Below are 20,352 nucleotides of genomic sequence, written 5' to 3' on the forward strand. Positions count from 1 at the left end.
CTCCTGTTCATGATGAAGAAGCAGACACAAATAGACTACAGCTGATTAGAGGCACTGGAAGTTGTAACTAAAACCACACCTCTGATGACATAGCAGGAGTGACAAATACAGGGTCATTATGCTTAGTGTTCCCATGCTATTAGGCAAAGTGGTTCATGAAAGCTCTCAGTGATTTCCTAGAAAACTATTATCCATGCTTATTCTGTTTCCTAGAGCTCCATCCAGACTGAGAGCCCTGCATAGAGAATAATAATAATAAAGACCTATGACTTTTGTGAATGTTGGCTTGTAACCCATTCTGAGCTCCTGGGAGAATGGAATAGAAATCAAATAAATAAATAAAAGTCCTTAAAAGACCCTTCAGGTATTGAGTGCTGCCACAAGCTTCAGATTCTTCCAGAATTTTGTCAATTCAGAATACAGTCCAGGAATCTTGATATTATATACTGAACTAACCTGACACTTTTCTGAGATCTCAATAGTATGCCTTCTGAAGAGGAACAGCCCATTTCTATTATTAGGGCACCAGTTTACATGGTGTTAAATCAAAGGATGCAACTCAACAGAAAAATAGGAGTCTTCCTTTGCCCAGCACAGCGAGAAGCAAAACAGAAGAAAGGCAAAGCCGATGTCACAATACAACACAAGGGATTTTATTGAAAGTTCCTATGGGACTTCCCATAGGAACTTTCACTACAATCCCTTGTGTTGTATTGTGACATCGGCTTTGCCTTTCTTTTTTAATGTCAAAGGAAAACTAGAAAGAACATGAACACAAATAGAAGCAGAGCTGGACCATTTGATACAGTTCAAGCTGGTGACTGTCCATTTGCGGCATCCACTATCTCCTCCTCTCAATAAGAGAACTGGCATGCCCATCCCATGCTTTCTTGAATTCAGAGTGTCTCTACCACTTCCACCAGGAGACTATTCCATGCATCTACCATCCTTTGTCCCCAAAAGCATATGGGGACAGACTTGTAGACCTCAAAAAGTATTCTGGAAGAAAGGCGGGAGAGAGAGGATGCGATTGAGTCTTAAATACCACCATAGCATTAATATACAGGAAGAGGAGTTTTTCAAATGAAGGAAAACTCAGGAAGGAGAGGGCATAAGATGCAGTTAAGAGGTTATATGCTCAGGAGTAATCTAACAAAACACTTTTAATTTGCATATCACTTCCGCTTTGTCATTACTGAAAAGTAATTTCTACTTTAACAGCTTTAGCAGGGTTTCTTAAAGAGCACTCAACCCGATTAATCAGCTAAGCTGGGAGCATTAATAAAACATGGTAGTACTTATATGAAGTAGTTACATGCTTGATTTATAGTACCTGAGAATATTTCCATGCATTATTGTCTCAGTAAAACTGCTGAATACACTTAATATTCTATGCAGTCATTTGTACATTGGAAATGCATGTTTGATCAATTATCAACAAGCATTACCTTGAATTTATAATGTACACAGCATCAATTCTGAATCTTTATTGCTTAATGCATAAATAAATCTTTATCCTAGATAGGATATATACAGAAACTATAGCATCATTGAATACAAAGCCTTTTGTGTGCTTCTTCCTATAGGTTTGTAGAATGAATGTATTATAGCATAAATGTATAAGAAGAGGTATATCTAGGATGAAAATAGTATACCCAAGTGTATATATAAGGAGAAGATTTAGTAAGTAATTATTGTAAAAGACTAAGGGCCGGATTCTGTAACCAGTGCCCAAGTCTGTGGCCGCTTTAAAAGCAATCGCTGATCGCCTGTCAATCATTCGAGGGCGTTGGTTACAGAATTCGTTGGTTACAGAATCGCAGCTTTGGGAAGTGCCTGCCACTCAGCTAATGGGGGATGGAGGAGGGGGGAATTCCCCTGCTGCAATCGGCTGAGTGGCTGTGGCAGGGAACCCCAGAATCCTCCACAACATACAAGATGCTCTGCCCCGTGTGTGTGAGGACGCCAAAAACAGTGCTCCCTGTTGGAACCTTTGAGAAAGCCTGTTTAGGCGAAACAAGTCCCATCGGGCATAGAACTGATGGGGCAAGCAATGTATACTGCAATAAAGGATAAGTAAAATGACGATGGACTAATTGTTGATTATTGAAAGAAACATTTCTACATTTTGAACAAATTTTGCCGTTTTTGGATATGTGATGATTTAACCCTAATAAGTGAGGGATCATGTATGTTGTGGAGTTTTCCATTTACCTCACTTTCTATCTTCAACCTTTTCTGTATTAGGAACCCCAGAATCCTGCCACAAGTCGACCGGCTGGAGGGATGCCAACTCCAACTCTCAAACCTCCCACACTGTCCGCAGCAGGAAGGATGCTCGCTTTTGGCACCTTGGCCAACCGGAGTCTTAGGCCTCCTTCCCAATGCATTCTGGGATGCACTGGGTGTGGCCTAAGACTCCGAATGGCCAGATCCCTAAGGCCTCTCCCATGGGAGTGGTTTTAGGGATCTGGCCAATCGAAGTAGGCCTACATTTTAGCTGCATATCTTGGCATGATTTGTGGCTGGGTAGTCACTATAGCCTACTTAATGCCATTTCTGGCATTGCCCATGCCTATTTTGGTGTTCCATGGCCTAAAGCAGCTACCTAGCCGCGATTCCAGTGGCCATTTCAGCCACCTTTTATTTAGGCAATGGTAAGCGCTTTTGTTTAGGCATTGGTAGGCGCTTCAACACTGCCATTTCTGACTGCATTTTTCAATTACTTAGCCATCATCAGAGCACCTACCGATGCCTAAATTTAGGTGCTGGTTATAGAATTTCCCCCTAAATGTAACCCCCCCCCCCCCCACACACACACACCCCTGTTTTTAGCTCCAGTCATGGTGGTAACTGCTCCGATGTTCATAGGAATTCTATGAGCATTGGAACTGTTACCACTGCAGCTGGCACTAAAAAAACACCCTACAGTTTTGTAGAAGGGGAGGGGAAGATATAAATGTATTATAACATCACTACAGAAGCTCTGTATTGTAACACCATATGGAAGCTCAAGGATTTTAACACCATTACAGAAACTCTGGTAAACCGCTCTAAATTGACTTCCCAGTCATTAGTAGCGGTATAGAAGCTTTCCAAAAAGAATTAACTTGTAATTAAGTTCTAGAATTCACTGTTGAACAGTATGCTGAAAGTAGCTAATGTAAATGGGTTTAAAAAAAATAGCTGTTCACTTTTTTCTGCTGCCACATACTGGATGGTGGCAGCCAGAAAACAGAATATAAGAATAAAGTAATAATTAAAATTAAAAAATAAAAATAAATGTTCTTATTTTTTTCTACAAAGCTGCCATAACAATTCTCTCAAGGAAAATGATAGATATCATTATAAAAGGGATAAAAGTAAAAAAAACAAACAAACAACCATACTGCCTCTATTACGCCATGGTGCAACTTCACCTTGAGTATCGTGTACAATTCTGGTCATCATCTCTCAATAAAAGATATAGCAGCATTAGAAAAGGTTCAAAGAAGGGTAACCAAAATGATTAAGGGGCTGGAATTCCTCTCATGAGGAAAGGCTTAAGAGGTTAAGGCTCTTCAGATTGGAAAAGAGATGGCTGAAGGGGTTTATGATAAGAGGTCTACAAAATCATGAGTGGTGAAGGATGGGTAAATGTTAATCGATTGTACTTTCAAAAAGTAGAAAGACTAGGGGACACGCAATGAAGTTAAATGAACGCATATTCTAAAACAAATAGAAGGGAATATATATATTTTATCACTCAATGAACTGTTAAACTTTGGAATTCATTGCCAGAGGATGTTTTAATAGCAGTTAGCATATGTGGGTTTAAAACCAGTTTTGGCAAGTTCCTACAGGAATAGTCCATAGTCTGCTATTGAGATAGAAATGAGAAAAGTCACTGCTGCCCCCTGAGATTGGTAGCATGAAATGTTACTATTAGTACTACTACTACTATTTATCATTTCTATGGTGCTGAAAGGCATATACAGTGCTGTACATTTAACATGTAATAGATGGACCCTGCTCAAAAGAGCTTACAATCTAATTTGGACAGACAGACAGAACATATAGGGGTTGGGGGAGTTTCTTGCTGAGAAAATTGTAGGATGGATAAAGGTAATTTTATGGTGAGTGGGAGTTAGGAGTTGAAAGCAGCCTTGAAAAGGTGAGATTTTAGCTTAGATTTGAATACTGATAGAGACAGAGCCTGACGTAATGACTCAGGCAGACTGAGGGTCAGAACTAGTGGTGTAGCTAGGGTGAGAGGTGCCTGGGGTGGTGGGGCTCCTCCCCTGCCCTTTTCTCTATCCCTCCTCCCCCATCCACTCCTTCCCCGCTCCCTCCTGCCTCGCACCCCCCCCTTCTCTTCCCTTATACCTCTTTAACGTTCATGGCGTGAGCAGCAACCTCAACCTGCTGCTGGCGCCAGCGTCGGCTCTTCCTCTGATGTAATTTCCTAGGTGCAGGTCCAAGAAGTGATGTTAGAGGAAGAGCCAATGCTGGCGCGAGCAGCAGGTTGGGGTTGCTGCTTGCACCGCAAATGTTAGAAAGAAGATGAGGGAAGGGGTGTGCGTGCGGTAGTGGGGGGGGAAGGAGCTGGGGGTAGAAAGGAGGATAGATCCTGGTGCCCTCACCAAGACGGCAACTGGGGCAGGCCACCCCCCTCACCCCCCCCCCCCTTACTAAGCCACTGGACAGAACACATCAAAAGTTTACTTTCACTTTCCTGCTGAAGTGACATAGAAAAGAGAGATTGCTTTCTGCCTCCGGCTTAAGGATTGATTGTGATCGCTGAGTTTGGTATTTGCATCTTGCTAATTGGCTGACCCCTGATGCATGTGTACACCAAAACTCATGTTCAGTCGATAAAATCCCCTTTCATTGTGGGGTTTTGCTTTAAGCTGAGACCAGTAAAAGGGTCTTTTGCTGTGAGGGGGTCAAACTGTGGAACTAACTTGTCGCTCAATTATGAAAATGTTATGACAAGGGTAATTTCAGAAAACTATTAAAAACGCAGTTATTTGTTAAAGCATTTTTTTTAGGAACTGATCTTTGGGATTGTTCTTTTGATGGGCACTTTTGATGGGCAGATTTTCTGATGATTATATGTTAATGCTTGTTTGATTTTATTTGTCTTACTGAATTATGTATGAAAAAAAGTGTAAACCGTTTAGGTTTAAATGGTATATAAATTTTTGAAATAAAATAAATAAATAAAGCATATTTGTGGAAATCTACAACATATTCTTGGTGGATAAGAGGGAGTGTGGGGGGTAAGCAGTATGGAATCTTGTTAATTTATGGGATCCTGTCTGGTACTTATGGTCTGCATTAGTCACTGTTGAAAACAGGATACTGGGCTTGATGAACCTTCAGTCTGAACCAGTATGACATTTCTTATGTTTTGTTTGATTAGAAGCTGCTGACTTTTGTGAACATGGGGCTTTGGAAAGAGATGTGGAGCCATTTTCCACAAATAATAATGCTTCTATTGAGGCTGTAGTGGACAGCTACACAACTGCACACAGTGATGAATCTGTACTGTTACTTATCAAGAGAGAAACATCCAATACCATCTACCTCCTCTTGAAGAATACTAACAAATCGGGGATGGAGCAAATGAAGAAGAGTGGGCACCAGTTGATGACATCACATAGAGTACATGGCTCTTATTTACCTGGTAGGATGCAAGTGGAGATGAGAAACCGTACACTGAACTGGTTGCTAGTAACATCTTTCATCCCTTCTTAACTTTATACAGCTTACAAAATGAATTGGCTCATGTTTTACATACTAGTGGGTTTGGGTTCAAGTAATATACAGAATGCTTTTCACTGAACCCACTATGAAGCCATAATCAAATTCCAACACTCCCTCTTATTTACAGATAGAACTCCATTCTTTATGCAGGTAATCGGCAAATGGTTAACTGTTCATTGACTATATCCAAAACTATAGAATTATAAGTCACAAACCAAGAAATAAAAATGAAAATAAAATAAAATCTAAAATTAGGCATAAAGTTTCAAGTTTGAAGAGATCCATAATTATCTATTAGGGAAGGATAGGGTAGGAAGAAAGTAAGGAGGCATGTCTCTCTATTTTTTTAATGAATGATTTAGCTTGTTAGTTCTAATTATCAGCCACTGCTGTCAACCAGACCCAATACAAAACAAAACAAAAAAAAACTGACTTTATCCACTCTGTTGCCACTTCCCATCTCAAGCTTTAGCATAAATGTTAGGTCTGTGCATAATAAAACTGCAATTATCCATTACTAGATAGCTAATTAACCACCAAGTCTTGTTTTTATCACAAAATCTTGGCTGAAATCACCTGATCTGATTATTAGAACTTTGTCCTGTAGGTTACAAAGGGCTAGATTCACTAAGCCCACCGATCGTGTCCTGACCAGTTTGTGACTCGACCTGATTCACTAACCTTCCTCCTGATCCACGCATGCAAATGAGGGAAATGGCATGCAAATGTAGGAAGGCAGCAATTCACTAAATAATTTAAGGAACACTGACTGGGCTGGCCGATCAAAAAAGAAGCGACTGCTGAGGACTACCGTATTTTCACCCATATACCGCGCACACGGGTATAGCGCGCGGGGAACACAAATTTATGTAAAAAAATTTTAATATAGCGCACACACGCGTATACCGCGCATGCTAAAACCTCCTCCCACCTACTCCGAACCGGCATCCTCCCCCCGCACGTTTACCCGCGTTTTAAAACTTTTTTTTTTCAATCCGATCCGGCATCCCCCCTGTGAACCGGCATCCTCCCCCCCCCCGCTCGCGTCACCCCCCTCCCCCGCGATCCTACATCCCCCCCAGCACCGCAAAACATGTCTTACCTGATTGGGCACCGGCACCAGCACCAATGCACAGGATGTGCCAGTGCCCGAAGATCCTCCCTCGTTGGTTTGGACTGGGCTGGGCTGGGCAGTGCGGTGCGGAAAAAAATCCTCCTTCTTCCTGCGCCGGGCTGGACTAGGCTTTGAGCATTTGCGCATGCTCAAAGCCTTCTGGTCTCGCTCTCTCTGAGATTATCTCGGAGAGAGCGAGACTAGAAGGCTTTGAGCATGCGCAAATGCTCAAAGCCTAGTCCAGCCCGGCGCAGGAAGAAGGAGGATCTCTCCCGCACCGCACCGCCCAGCCCAGCCCAAACCAATGAGGGAGGATCTTCGGGCACTGGCACGTCCTGTGCATTGGTGCTGGTGCCGGTGCCCAATCGGGTAAGAGATGTTTTGCGGTGCTGGGGGGGATGTAGGATCGCGGGGGAGGGGGAGTGACGTGTGCGGGGGGTAGGATGCCGGTTCGCAGGGGGGATGACGATCGGATTGAAAAAAAAAAAGTTGTAAAACATGATCACACGTATAACGCGCACGGTTATGCACGGTTTGTAAAATCGTGTATAACGCGCGCGTTATATGCGTGAAAATACGGTAGTCGCTCACATCCTTTCCTGCTCTCTGCCACCCTGCAGCAAAAACCCTGCCTCTCTGCCGCCCTGCTTTCTGCCCCAAAAGGAATCAGCACTTTCAAAACACGCTTTAAACCTCACTGAACACCATTGCTTTAAACCCGCCCCGACTCTCCTGCTCTCTGCCATGGCTTAAAACCATGGACTCGCAAAAAAAAAGCAAAAGTCTGGGAAGGGGCAGGTGACAGGGTGGATAATGCGAGGAAAAACATATACTCTGCCCCTGCGGGGGGAAGTGGCACCATCGCAGGTTGCTCTACCCTTCCTCACTCGGCTTGTTTGTCAGCGAGACTACTACGACTTATTCCCGCTGCAGTCTGCACTCTGAAGCAGCAGCTCTGGTCTTGTCTTCCCTTCCTCAGGGTTGTCACTGCCCTGGGCTCTCCGGGATCTTGTGGTGGACGCTGCTGGAGCCGGCGAGAGGGAAGTCAGGAAAGCCAGCGCATGCGCCGACCATCTACAGGCAAAGATGCATGCGTCAGAATCGTTCTCCCTGATCCCTCTAGGGTCGGTGTGGGGCATGCCTCCGATCGGGTCCATTTGCATGAAGACTTATAGTGAATCAGTCACCCAGCCACTGATCGGATAGGATTGTACAGGGACCAGAAAGGTAAGGTGGGCTTAGTGAATCTAGCCCATAGTTCTGTATCTTCTAAGGACAGTGAAAAGAGGGGGTTAGTATAGCACTGATCTATAAAGAATTTTTTAAAGTATCTTTAATCAAATCCTTTTCTGATACCTCTCTTATGAGAACTATGGGATGTAAGTTATTTTATCAGCCTCAATAAATGGACCAATGTTCAAGAAACATTTTACGACTTTCTCAGATGTCTCTGTTCTTTGGTTAACTGTACACTTGTGAAAGATAACAGTTTAAATCTAGAAGACAAATCAAATTCAGCTGTCAATCTTTTGGCTTTTCTACATGGTTTGGATTTTCATTTCAACATATATAGTACCTATATGTTTGAATATGATACCTTAAAACAAATATTTTTATTTTATTAAAAACATTTCTAGCCCGCTTAAGCCTAAGCGGTTTACAAAATACAAACATAATCATCATATAACATACAAATAGACAAAACAAACTCATCTATAATCCTTTAATATCACAGTTCATTCAGTTAAAAGTCTCCTTAAACAAAGTTGTTTTCAGTACAGCCAAACCTTGGTTTGCGAGCACAATTCGTTCCAGAAGCATGCTTGTAATCCAAAGCACTTGTTTATCAAAGCAAATTTCCCCATAGAAAATAATGGAAACTCAGACAATTCGTTCCACAACCCAAAAACTTTAATACAAATTACTACACGTACTTGTGTTGTAAGACCTCGCTCATTTAGAACAGTCACAACACTCCTGCAGCATCAGAGAGAGAACCACCATCGGCTCAGTTGTGATGTGTGTATACTGTATGTACTTTTTCTTTAAAATTGTATTTCCTCCCCTCTTTCCTATTGTTTCCCGTGGTTTTAAAAAGCAATTACCCATGTAGGTCAGGTTAATGTATTATACATATGTGATTTCTCTAAAATCATATTTTTACCTTTTGTACAACGCTTTGTAATTTGGAAAAGCGTTCAATCAAACAATATGAATAAACTTGAAATATTGCAAGACATTGCTTGTATATCAAGTTAAAATTTAATAAAATGTTTTGCATGTCTTGCAAAACACTTGCAAACCAAGTTACTTGCAATCCAAGGTTTTACTGTACTTTCTTAAATTCCTGGCTGTTGGAAAGTAACCTCAACTGTCCTATTAAATTATTCCATAATGATATACCTGCAATCGAAATTACAGATGCTCTTGTGTTTGCATAATGTACATGTGAAAAACTCATCTGTTGATAATCGTAACATTCCCTCTAACCTTAAAGATCTGAAAGGCTGATAAGTCTCATCACTTTTGTTAAATACCAAGGGATCTTATAATGAATGACCTTAAAAGTTAACACAAGAACTTTAAGACAATACAAAATTTAAGAGGTAACGTTCTGTCCACCGTGCTGAATTGTTCATTCCTCCTGTCAAGAGTTTGAGATTGAATATATCACGTGGCAAGTATGTTCTCTTTTATGGGTCCTCAGGAATGGAACTGAGTACCTATGTATGTTTGACAGCAGGGGAGCCTTGGGGCTCCTTTTACAAAGGTGCACTAGCGTTTTTAGTGCATGCACTGGATTAGCGCACGAAAAACTACCGCCTGCTCAAGAGGAGGCGGTAGCGACTAGCCCGCGCTATTCCGCTTGTTAAGGCCGTAACGCGCCTTCGTAAAAGGAGCCCTTGGTGACATTTGTTTTGCAGTATGAAGTATGGGAATTGATGATTTGTAAGGTCTGAGCGCTGGCTGCTTTTGTTTGTACTTCACATATTTATTGAGTGTGTGTTTATGTTTTTTTCATTGTGTATGTTTTATTTTGTGAGCCGCTCTGTAAAAAGCGGGTTATAAATAAATAAATAACAAAACCCAAAACATTGTTCTCTTTTAGCAGACACACATTCCCCTCCAAACAGTGCCCCCTTGCCATATTTACATATGGCATTTTTACAGGTGTAAATCCCGGTTTTAGATCTTGATTTGATATATACATATAAATGCTGGTATTCACATGTATAAATTGTGAACAAGGCTTCTAAAATAAAAGCCACTGTGCATTACTGATACAATACCACATGCAGCATATACTGTAGGCTGCAGTTGGAGGGAAACTTTACACCTAGGTCCATATTCTATAAACGGTTACGTTAGGTGCAAGTAGTTGCCTTACCAGTGCCTAACGCAAGAGAAAAAAGCCATTTATTAACAATTTAAATCATTAAAAATATATATATAGATGCCTTCATTGCAGCTACAGAGGCACTTTACAATGCCTAACACCATTGTGGGTGTGGCTAATGCTGTAAATGGCTCTAGGCGTTGTAAAGTGCCTCTGTAACTGCAAGTCATGTGAAAGGTATGTGCTGGAAATTTAGGCCTATATTTCTGGTGCCTACCTTTCACGAAGCCATGATTTTGGAAGCGGCACCATTGCGTGATTGACATGCACTGGGGCAGCCATTTTTTAGGCAGCCAACAACAACGGAACCGTTTCTAGAATCCGGCCTCTAGTACAGAGCAAATTGACAATATCCATCTGAAAATCTACGAATGACCATCGAGCCACAGGGGCTACATTCATGCTGCTCATACTTCTTTGTACTCATATTCAAACATGCTTAAACCTTTGGCCAGAAACGGGGGGGGGGGGGGGCTTTCTTTTGTTATCACATGACATTAACTACTCATTTTCAAGCATCAAGTTTTTCAAGTATAAAAGATGTCATTCATCATCACTTAGCAAAGCAAAGGAGAACCAATAGAACCTACAGTACCGGTATACAACAAGCAAACAAAACAAAACTGCAGGGAAATGTACAGGGTACATCACTTAGACATAAGATACTATAAAACATATGAGCCGGCATCAATACCCCAGTGATAACAGCATCCTCAGGTCTAATTCTCCACTAGTCACTAGTATAAACTATATATCAGACCTCTGATCTACATTTGTCTTCATCACATTAGCAAGGTCTTTATTTACATCAAGCAGCAATATTGCATTAGACAGGTTGCCACTCTTAATAGTCACACAGCTGAAGAGAACTAGAGTCTGATTAACCATACCATAGTCCGCATCTGGTGAGGCAAGAAGCAGAAATTGCAAATTGTCAAAATGTAAAAAAAAAACCAAAACAAAAACTCGTATAGCTTGGCAAAGGGTACAGTCACATCACAACCAAAATCCAAGACACCTTCATAAATATATGCATTGATTCATGTATATAGTTAAGAAGACTTTGCTTTCGTGCAGGGTCAAGTAGAAGACCATCTACCCTGGCTATAGGAGTAGACCTTGGTAATTTAAACCAACAATATTCATTGCAAGTTGACTTATGTTCGGAGGAGCATACGTCAAACTCTGTACCATGTAATCCCAATCAGGATCTAGGCTGTTTACAATAGTAATCAAATTAAAAATACAATAAAATAAAGGAAGGGAACTCCATAAAAGAAAGGACAGGTTAAGACACTCATAGCAATGAATGTTGTTGCTGCTGTTCATGCCAGAACAGATTGTAGGACCATAACTCAGTTCCACAACTTGTATACAAAAAGATGGCTTGTACTGCCTACTTCATTATGGAAGATACTACTACTCTAAGATAATCCATAATTTGGGTTATTTAAATTTGTGGACCTCCTAAAGGTATGAGCCATTCTCCAACTATTCAGCTATAACAGTTTTGAGCGATAGGATGTGATCAAACAATTTTGCCATCTTCAAGAAACATAGAAACATGATGGCAGATAAAGGCCAAACGGCCCATCCAGTCTGCTATACTGCAGCAATGGTTAATTCAAATCTCAGAACAATCCCGTAGCCCTTTCAGGACCAAGGGACATATTTGTCCCATAACTTTAAAATCCTATAAATTTTGATTGGGATAGTCTACAGTTCTAAATTTGATATGTACGGATTCCATATGATACTGCCTTTATGTAAACAAACTGGTTCCGACATTCATTCATTAGCGTCGTTGCTAGATTGACGAGAAGATTCACTTGCCACACTGTCCATAAGCCAGAAGTGTGATTTTTTTAAATAAAAATAATGATATTTCACAAAAAAAAATCAATTTTTTGGCATCTGCAAGCCCTTTTTACCATAAAAATGTCGTCAAAACCACAAAAATTGGCCTACGATCCTTATGGTCCTGAAAGGGTTAAACAGGTTGTCTGTGGCTAATTCTTAGGGTTTTGGAAACTGGGAAGGGAAGGAATCAGGTAGGAAAGTATATTTTGTTAGGACACTCAGGGGTCCTTTTATCAAGCTGCGGTAGGGGGTTTAACGCACATAATACCGCGCGTTAAACCGCCTGCCGCGCTAGCCGCTAACGCCTGCATTGAGCAGGTGTTAGTTTTTTAGCCGTCCGCGGGGGTTAGCGCGTGATGAAATGTCCGACGTGCTAACCCCGCTAGTGTGGCTTGATAAAAGGACCCCTCAGTTTTCCACAGTGTACCTTAAATCTACTGCGTGAATCATTGATTTTGCATGCATTAATTTGTTTAACATCAATTAAAGCGTTCTAATGTATGACATTTTGTTCATACAAAGGTGATTTAAAGTCTCAGATTGAAGATGCTGAGAATGGCTGCTTTTCGTGACATGGGTCAGCAGTCTGAAAAGTTACATGTTTGAACTTTTATATTTTTTCACATAAAAGGATGGGGTTTGAAATGTTGTATTACAACAGTTTGCTCTAATACAATTCATTAAAACCTCTATTTTTTCTGTGAATTTAGTCATCCTTTCCCAGAGATGTGTGATAAAGTAAAAAAAATTGTGGAAAAAGTGCAAAAACAACCCGAAAAACAAACTAAGGCCCTCTTTTACTAAACTACCATAGAGGTTGCAGCCCAGAGCTGACTCTGCTCCGATGCTCATAGAAATTCTATGAGCATCAAAGCATTTAGCACTCTGGGACACAGTAAAAACCTCTACCACAGCTTAGAAAAAAAAAAAAAAAGGGGGGGGGGGAGGGTAAATATTTTTTGTGGGGAGAAAGGTTGGATTGCACTGAATGGTGCCTCTTCAGCATGTGATCAGATTATATCATCAAGTTCCACACAGCATGCTTGTAGGTTTTCCTTCTGTCAGCAATATATGCTCTCAGTTATTCTTAATTTCATGCCTGGCTTCCAACTCCATTCTACTGTGTTTAAATCAGTTTTTCAATGTTTCCACAGAGTCATTAAAATATAAAAACTTGTTTGCTTTCCAAATAGTGCAACACAAAGCAGTATTTCAAAACAAGAAATTTGGACTAGACCAGAGGTATGAGATCTAGGTATTGCCGATACCGTTGGGTAATTTAACTTGGTTTTTATTACCACTATAAAGAGTTTGAGTAACTATTTTTTTTTTAAGATGATGAATATTCTCTCTTTTTAAGTAGCTGTATAAATGTTAAGCTTCTGTTTATTACAAGGGCTTTCCAATGTTATAAATAATCCATGCTTCGTGGTGCTGCTACAGATGCCAGAAAAACTTCAGTGGAAATATTTAGCAAATACACACAAACCCCCCCTTCCCCCCCTTTTTTTTTTTTACTATGCCACTGTAGAGGTTTCTACAGTGGCCCAAGCACTAAATGCTCCAATGTTGCTCCGACGCTCATAGCAGAGTTGGAGCAATTAGAATCCGGGTTGTGGCACTGCTTAGTAAAAGAGGGCCTAAGGTCTTTATAAGCACTATAGGGTTTATATGTCTGCAAAATGCACAAACATGCCTATTCAAATTAATTTCACAACAGTGACATCATACGTTATGCTATTCATTTCACCATGCTATGTATTGTCAAGGACAGAATAGCTTACCTTAAGAACCAGTATGGCAATCTAAAGGAATGCTGCCAGAATATCCCTATGATGTTATAAAGAAGCCACTAAAAGAAAAAAAAAGAAAAATTATGAATTTGTCCAAAACAATCACATTTTTTCATATTAAATATTTCAACTTTATTTAATTTACCACAAATAAAAAAAACATTAACTAAACAGTTTACATACAACAGGCTAGTCCAACCTATGGCTCTGGAGCCAGAACCCAGCTCTTCATGTGCTTTTTTTCCTGGTCCTTGGAAGCTTGGTAATTCATGTGGTGGTTTTAAAAAGATTAATTGGAGCCAAATTTTGAAAACTTACAACAAATTTCTCCTCATCCAGCAAAGAAAAAGAAAATACATCTGGTAGTGAATAACCAGTCTATCTAAATGTCAAGAGCAGGGCAGGTAATGTGGAAAAATTAAAAGCTATGGTCCTGCCACTCTCTCCTCCCCCTCACAGCTTGTCAGCATCATTCTCTCTCTCTCTCCCCATTCAGGCCATCTATAGTACTTTTCTCCAACCAGTCCCTCAAACCGTCATCTACCCCACACTTTTTTTTCTTCAATGTTTTTCACTTCCCCCTAATATCTTTTTCTTCCTTGCTCCTCGTCCTCTTTCCTTCCATCCCTCTGCACAGACATAATATAATGTTTTATATTTGAGAGCAGGGAGTTTAATAGCTCTCTTCCTGTTCCACTCCCTAAATCTTTTTTAGCCTATTCCGCTTCTCATTTCCCCTTGACCCAGACTTCTCTTTCCCTACACTCCCCAGCAAACTCCAGTGCAGTTTTCCCTAACCAGTTGCTGTTTGATGCAGATTTAGCACACCCATACCTTCACTGGTTCCCACTTCTTACTCTCCTCTACAGGTGAGACTTCCTTTCCTTGTTAAGTTTAATCTTCAATTTGTGACTCCCTGTTGACCACAGGCATGGATCATTTCCCTGATCCGCTCTCCCTAGCTCTAGGCACATTCCTATGTTCTGGGATTGTTTCCCATCCCCTTTTGCACTGCAGCACTTTCCCTGGTACTCACAGATTCCAGGTCAACGACCACCTTATGCCTGTAGAGTCTATATGAGATTCTTTGCTACATGCTCATCCTGAGCTCTGGAAGCTGTGACCAACCAGACTCTGCACCCGCTTTGGTCTCCTCCCCTTTAAAAACCAAAAGAAGATCAATGATGTGATTAGAAAAGCCCACCAAAAGCCCAGATTATATTCCCTGACCAATTTGGCTGCCTATTCTGAGGGAACCACTACTGAGCAAGAACCCTGCCAGGATGCCATAAATGATAGAGAGATTACATTTAGGCCAGTCAGAAAGCAGCTGGTCTGTAAACCTTTTCCCAGAAAGCAGAAACAATGCCCTGTGTTTAGAAAATCCAGCAATGTGCAGAATGACCACAAGAAGAGCCCAAGAGAACCGAGTCCCAGGTCAGGTACACATAGGTTTGGGTGGGGCTCATACACTGATAAGCAGGAAACTTTCATTCCACACCAGAAGGCAGTGGAGGAAGACTTCTCAGAGAGTGAAATTAGCTACTGACAAGGTAATGACCAGGAAATGATAGATGCTGAAGAAGCTCCTCAGTGCTCTGAGGTGGAAGCTCTAAACCTGGAGGAGCCCTTGGAGTTTTCTGACCAGCTTGCTGAAGGAGCAGAGGGAATGGAAGCTATGGAAATAAGTTTAAATGAGACAACTTACTGTTTTGCCTTGACAAGGATTTTTACATAAAAGCCTTAAAGCACATGTTTATTTGTGTGCCTAAAATGTTTGGACTGTTTTGTGGAGAGTTTCCCTCACTGGAACTAGTGATTTTGATCTGTGAAAAGTGAAAACAGTTGTAGTAGTATTTGTTGCACTTAGTGGGGGATGGGCACAACATTGTGCTGAAGAAACAGATTGTGTTTCTAAAGTACTGAGGCTTAGATTTTCAAAAAAACATAAAATATGATCTCTAGTTATAATGATGCCCAATGTCTCCCTCTGCCAATACCCAACCCCCACTCTGCAGCAGGAGAGTTGCCCATGCTCTCCTGCCACCAACTGACACACACTACCAGCAGCGGGAGAGATGCCCAGTCTCTCCCACCCAACCGACACACACCCAGATAGCGAGAGAGATGCCCAATGTCTCCCACTGCCACGCAACCCCCCCCCCGCCCTTGCCTCCGATGACCCCCGCCCTTGCCTCCTTACCTTATTTTCAGATGGCTGGCTGGAGGGATGCCTACTCTCTTTGACCAGCAGGCCCACCTCTTCAAAATGGTGGGCCTTCCTCTCCCTGGTGTATTATGGGATACATAATACAGAGCCTGAAGCTCTGATTGGCCCAGGTTGTTTAAGGCCCCTCCTTAGGCCTTATGCATCTAGGTCAATCATATTCCTGGTTGCATCTAGGGAGGGGCCTAAGGCATGTGTGGTAGTTAAAGATACAGCCTCAGCACCCTGGGGTTGTGGGTTCAAACCCATGCTACTCCTTGTGACCCTGGGCAAATCATTAATCTCCCCATTGCCCCAGGTACATTACATAGATTGTGAGTCCACTGGAACAGACAGGGAAAAATGCTTGAGTACCTGAATAAATCCATGTAAACCACTCTGAGCTCCCTTGGGAGAACAGTATAGAAAATTGAATAAACAAATAAAGCTCTGATTGACCCAGATGCATAAAGCCCCACCCCTAGGAGGGGCCTTATGCATCTGAGCCAGAGTCTTAGGTCTCTCCTCAGATGCATCTGGGGAGGGGCCTGAAGCTCTGATTGGCCCAGGTTGTTTAAAGCCCCTCCTATGGTTGGTTAGGCTGAGAACTTTTCACCACCCCCTCATATTCAGCAACTTTCCTTCAGCTTATTAGATTCCAAAGTGTCCCCAGCTTAAAAATGAATGAAGACCACTGTTAAACATTCTGAAAATCTTTAGATTCTCATATGTATCTCAGGGACTGAAGCTGGACATACCTTCTTATTTGAACAAATATATCACAAGACTGATACTCAAACGATTTGTAAGTTATTCAGACAATTTTTTTTTTTTAATTTCCTTCCCCTCATCTTCCCTCCCCATTGTTGAATGGATATGCTGTATTTCATCTGATCCACAACTTGACAATGTATCCAGTTATACTATGATGGAATTACACGCATGGTAATATGCAGTTTAAGTGGGGAAGAACTGATATTCAGGATGATTTGGATACATTTAATCAACATTTTATAGTAAATTTGATCAAATCAGTCTGATCTCATTACCATCCTAAATTTACCCAGATTGGCTAGGTCAGGGGTAGGCAATTCCAGGCCTGAGGAGCCATAGGCAGGTCAGGTTTTCAGGATCTTCACAATAAATATGCATGAGATAGATTTGCATCTCAAGGAGGCAGTGCGTGCAAATCCATCTCATACATTGTGGATATCCTGAAAACCTGACCTGCCTGTGGCTCTCGAGGACTGGAATTGCCTGTCCCTGGGCTAGGTAAATCCCGTCCCTGAATTTGATAGGTTTATCTGGTCAAGTTCATTGTATATCTTGCTAAGTATCAGACTATTCTCTGGATAACATTCATCTGATATAGTCCTTCTGGATATTCATCTCCTTTGGAAGGTACAAGTCCTAAGATGAAATCTGTTGTTTATCAAATCAGCACTAGTCTGAAGATGCAACAACAGTGGAAGAAAAAATGCAGGTTTCATTAATTCAAGGCTGGATTAAAAGAACCATAAAAAATGACAGAGACTGAAAGTTAAGTTAAATTTAAAATGCTGTAGGGTTCAAGTGAAATGACCTATAAGTTTTATTAAGGCAATAACTTAAAGTCATTTGCTTAGTAAACAGAGTATTTTTATGAGTGTGCAGGCCAAAATCTTTTGTTTTGTTCAGGTTCCTATGTAAATGAGATACAAGGGGGTGCTGAAAAGTTCTCAACCCAATCAAGAAGAGAACAACATGAATATGGTTCAATCAATGATCTGAAACAGTGTCAAAACATAGAATTTCATTTCTGCAAATTGACATTTAATGAAATAAACACTCTTTTCAGCTACAGTGGCAAAATAACGCTCAGAATTTACGAAGTTGGTTGATTGGTTAGACTGAGAACTTTTTAGCGCCCTTCGTATTTGGGTTTTTATTTTTTTCTAATTGGATATTGTGGCCAATAGTGCACCCTGTTGTTCAATAATGTTCGCTTAAATAATGCAGATTGAACACACACACCCTCTTTTACTAAGGTGTGCTAACTGATTAGCGCAAGCTAATTGCTAACGCATCCATAGAGTAACATGCACATGCTAGCGATTAGCGTGCGCTAATCAGTTAGCACACCTCAGTAAAAGAGGGCCACAATATTCAGCAAAACAGGGCACAGTATTGAACAGGGTGCACTATTTGAGCAATGGTGCTTTATGGGATCCTTTTACTAAGCTGCCTTAGGAAGAAAAGATTATAGAATGTATCAGTAAATCATTTAAGATCAAATATGTTCTGGAAAACATGACAAAAGAATGCATCAAGATCTATGAAGAGGAAATATATATTTGGAATAAAAAGGAGCAATAGAGGGACATTTCCACGATTGCAAAATTTGGAATATATACAGTACCTACGTTTTGCTATGTTGTCTATATTTCATTTCAATGAATTAAATATGGAATGCTTATTTGTGAATTTTATGTTTCAGAAATATAATACCGCTGAATATTCAAAAGCCATTCCTGTGTGAAAGCATGATTATGCATTATTAAGTTATGAATGTTAAATGATACAGTTCAACTATCAATATTTATAATATATACAACATGAACCAGCCAAATGATGCATCTCCTAATCTGGAGGATAGTTTCATTAACAGGTTTAATGCAAAAGGAGTCAAGAGAAATAGCTACCATTTATTAAGGGATTTATCAACAATCTATTTGCCTAGTAGGATTTTAATTTTACACATGCTTACCATGCCTTTGGATTATATTAAATCTGGTTGAGCATATGGATGAGTATGCGTGATATAGATGAGTGAAGAGATGTTAATACCGTAGCAGTAGCCGCTGTGTGTTCGTTCAGGCAACAGAGAGGGTTATGCCCTGCTTTATTCCCTCCTAGGGGGTCAAATGAAAAGCGATAGCTACTCGTGGACGTACTTAAACAAGATCCTCTCGGTGCTTCAAAATCAAAACACACACATCAATATAGGGAAACGCGTTTCTGGAAATGTGTACAATGTACTTGACTGAAGATGCAGATAGGTTTCTAATCCTGAATTTTCTTAAAAGAAGTCTTCTTGAAGATCAGCTCTCACTCAGAAACCATTAAAGAATATGCATAATTCATGAAAAACTAAAAAACCATAAATACCTGGCAAGAATTTTTTTTTTTTTTTTTGCATAGCTTTTGTAGGGCTATAAAAAGGAGACAAAATTTCATTCTCAGTGAATACGTTTTCATTACTTGAGAGGATGAAATATGAATGTAGAGGTTGTATTTAGCTTACATTTCTCTTGGCTAAGGAGTATTCATACATTTTGATTTTGTGCTAGTATGGAAAGTATATTGGAACACTGTCTGGGACTATTTTCTTTTCCAGCAAAGAATTAAAAGTAAATCACTCACCTCCCCTCCTTTTACAAAGCCGCGGTAGCGGCAGCCGTGCAGCAAATGCTCCGATGCCCATTAAATCCATAAGGGAGTCGGAGCGATTTCAGCTTTATAAAAGGAACACTTAGGGGCCGATTCTATAAACGGGTGTCCGGATTGTAGGCAGTGGTAGGCGTCTTACCACCATCTGGCAGTCAATCGAGATGCACTTTTTTATAGAAAAAAGCCTCCCCGAGGCAGGATGCCTACACTGTAGGCATTTGTTGTGGGTATAGGGATACCTAATCTCGCCCAAGGCTGGGCGTGAGCATGGTTTCACCCGGAGGTGACCTTGGGCGAGTTTAAGTGGTCCTAGGCACCTCCCTTGATAGACACCTAAAATGCTGGCCTACATTTCAAAAGTTAAAAGTAAATGTGGCTGGCTGAGCTGATCGCAATAAGGGAATGCCCGATCAGTTGAGCCAGTAGGACTCCCCAAAGCCATGCTGAGCTGGCTGCAGCAGAAGCTCCCCCCACATATACCCCCAAAATCGGCAGTAGGGATGCTCACTCCCTCCTGCCGACGCCCCCCACCCAGATCCCCCATCATGTTTTGCAGGAGGTATGCCTACTCCCTTCTGCCACCAGCCCCCCCAAATCCTCGACAACCCCCATCACAATTGGCAGGAGGTATGCCTGTTTCCTCCTGACACTGGCCCCTTCAATCCTCTGACCCCCCTGCCAACTGCCAACACTACCCAAACTTCAAGACTCTACCCCAGCACCCCTAAGCCCACCCCATATCTTTCTGAAGAAAAGCCAGAAGGAGGGATGCCTATTCCCTCTGGTTGGCAGGCCTACCTCTTCA

General features: G+C 41.2%; 1 long non-coding RNA gene across 1 annotated transcript in view; it reads right to left on the reverse strand.

Moving 5' to 3' along the window:
* LOC117353501 overlaps positions 1-20,352 on the reverse strand; it is a 267,636-nt gene that overhangs the window by 46,226 nt on the left and 201,058 nt on the right. The window contains exon 3 of the long non-coding RNA XR_004537958.1: positions 13,904-13,971. This is a non-coding gene — a long non-coding RNA (uncharacterized LOC117353501). The remainder of the gene's footprint in view (positions 1-13,903; positions 13,972-20,352) is intronic.

Source organism: Geotrypetes seraphini, chromosome 2 (assembly GCF_902459505.1).
Source record: "Geotrypetes seraphini chromosome 2, aGeoSer1.1, whole genome shotgun sequence".
Lineage (NCBI taxonomy): Eukaryota > Metazoa > Chordata > Amphibia > Gymnophiona > Dermophiidae > Geotrypetes > Geotrypetes seraphini.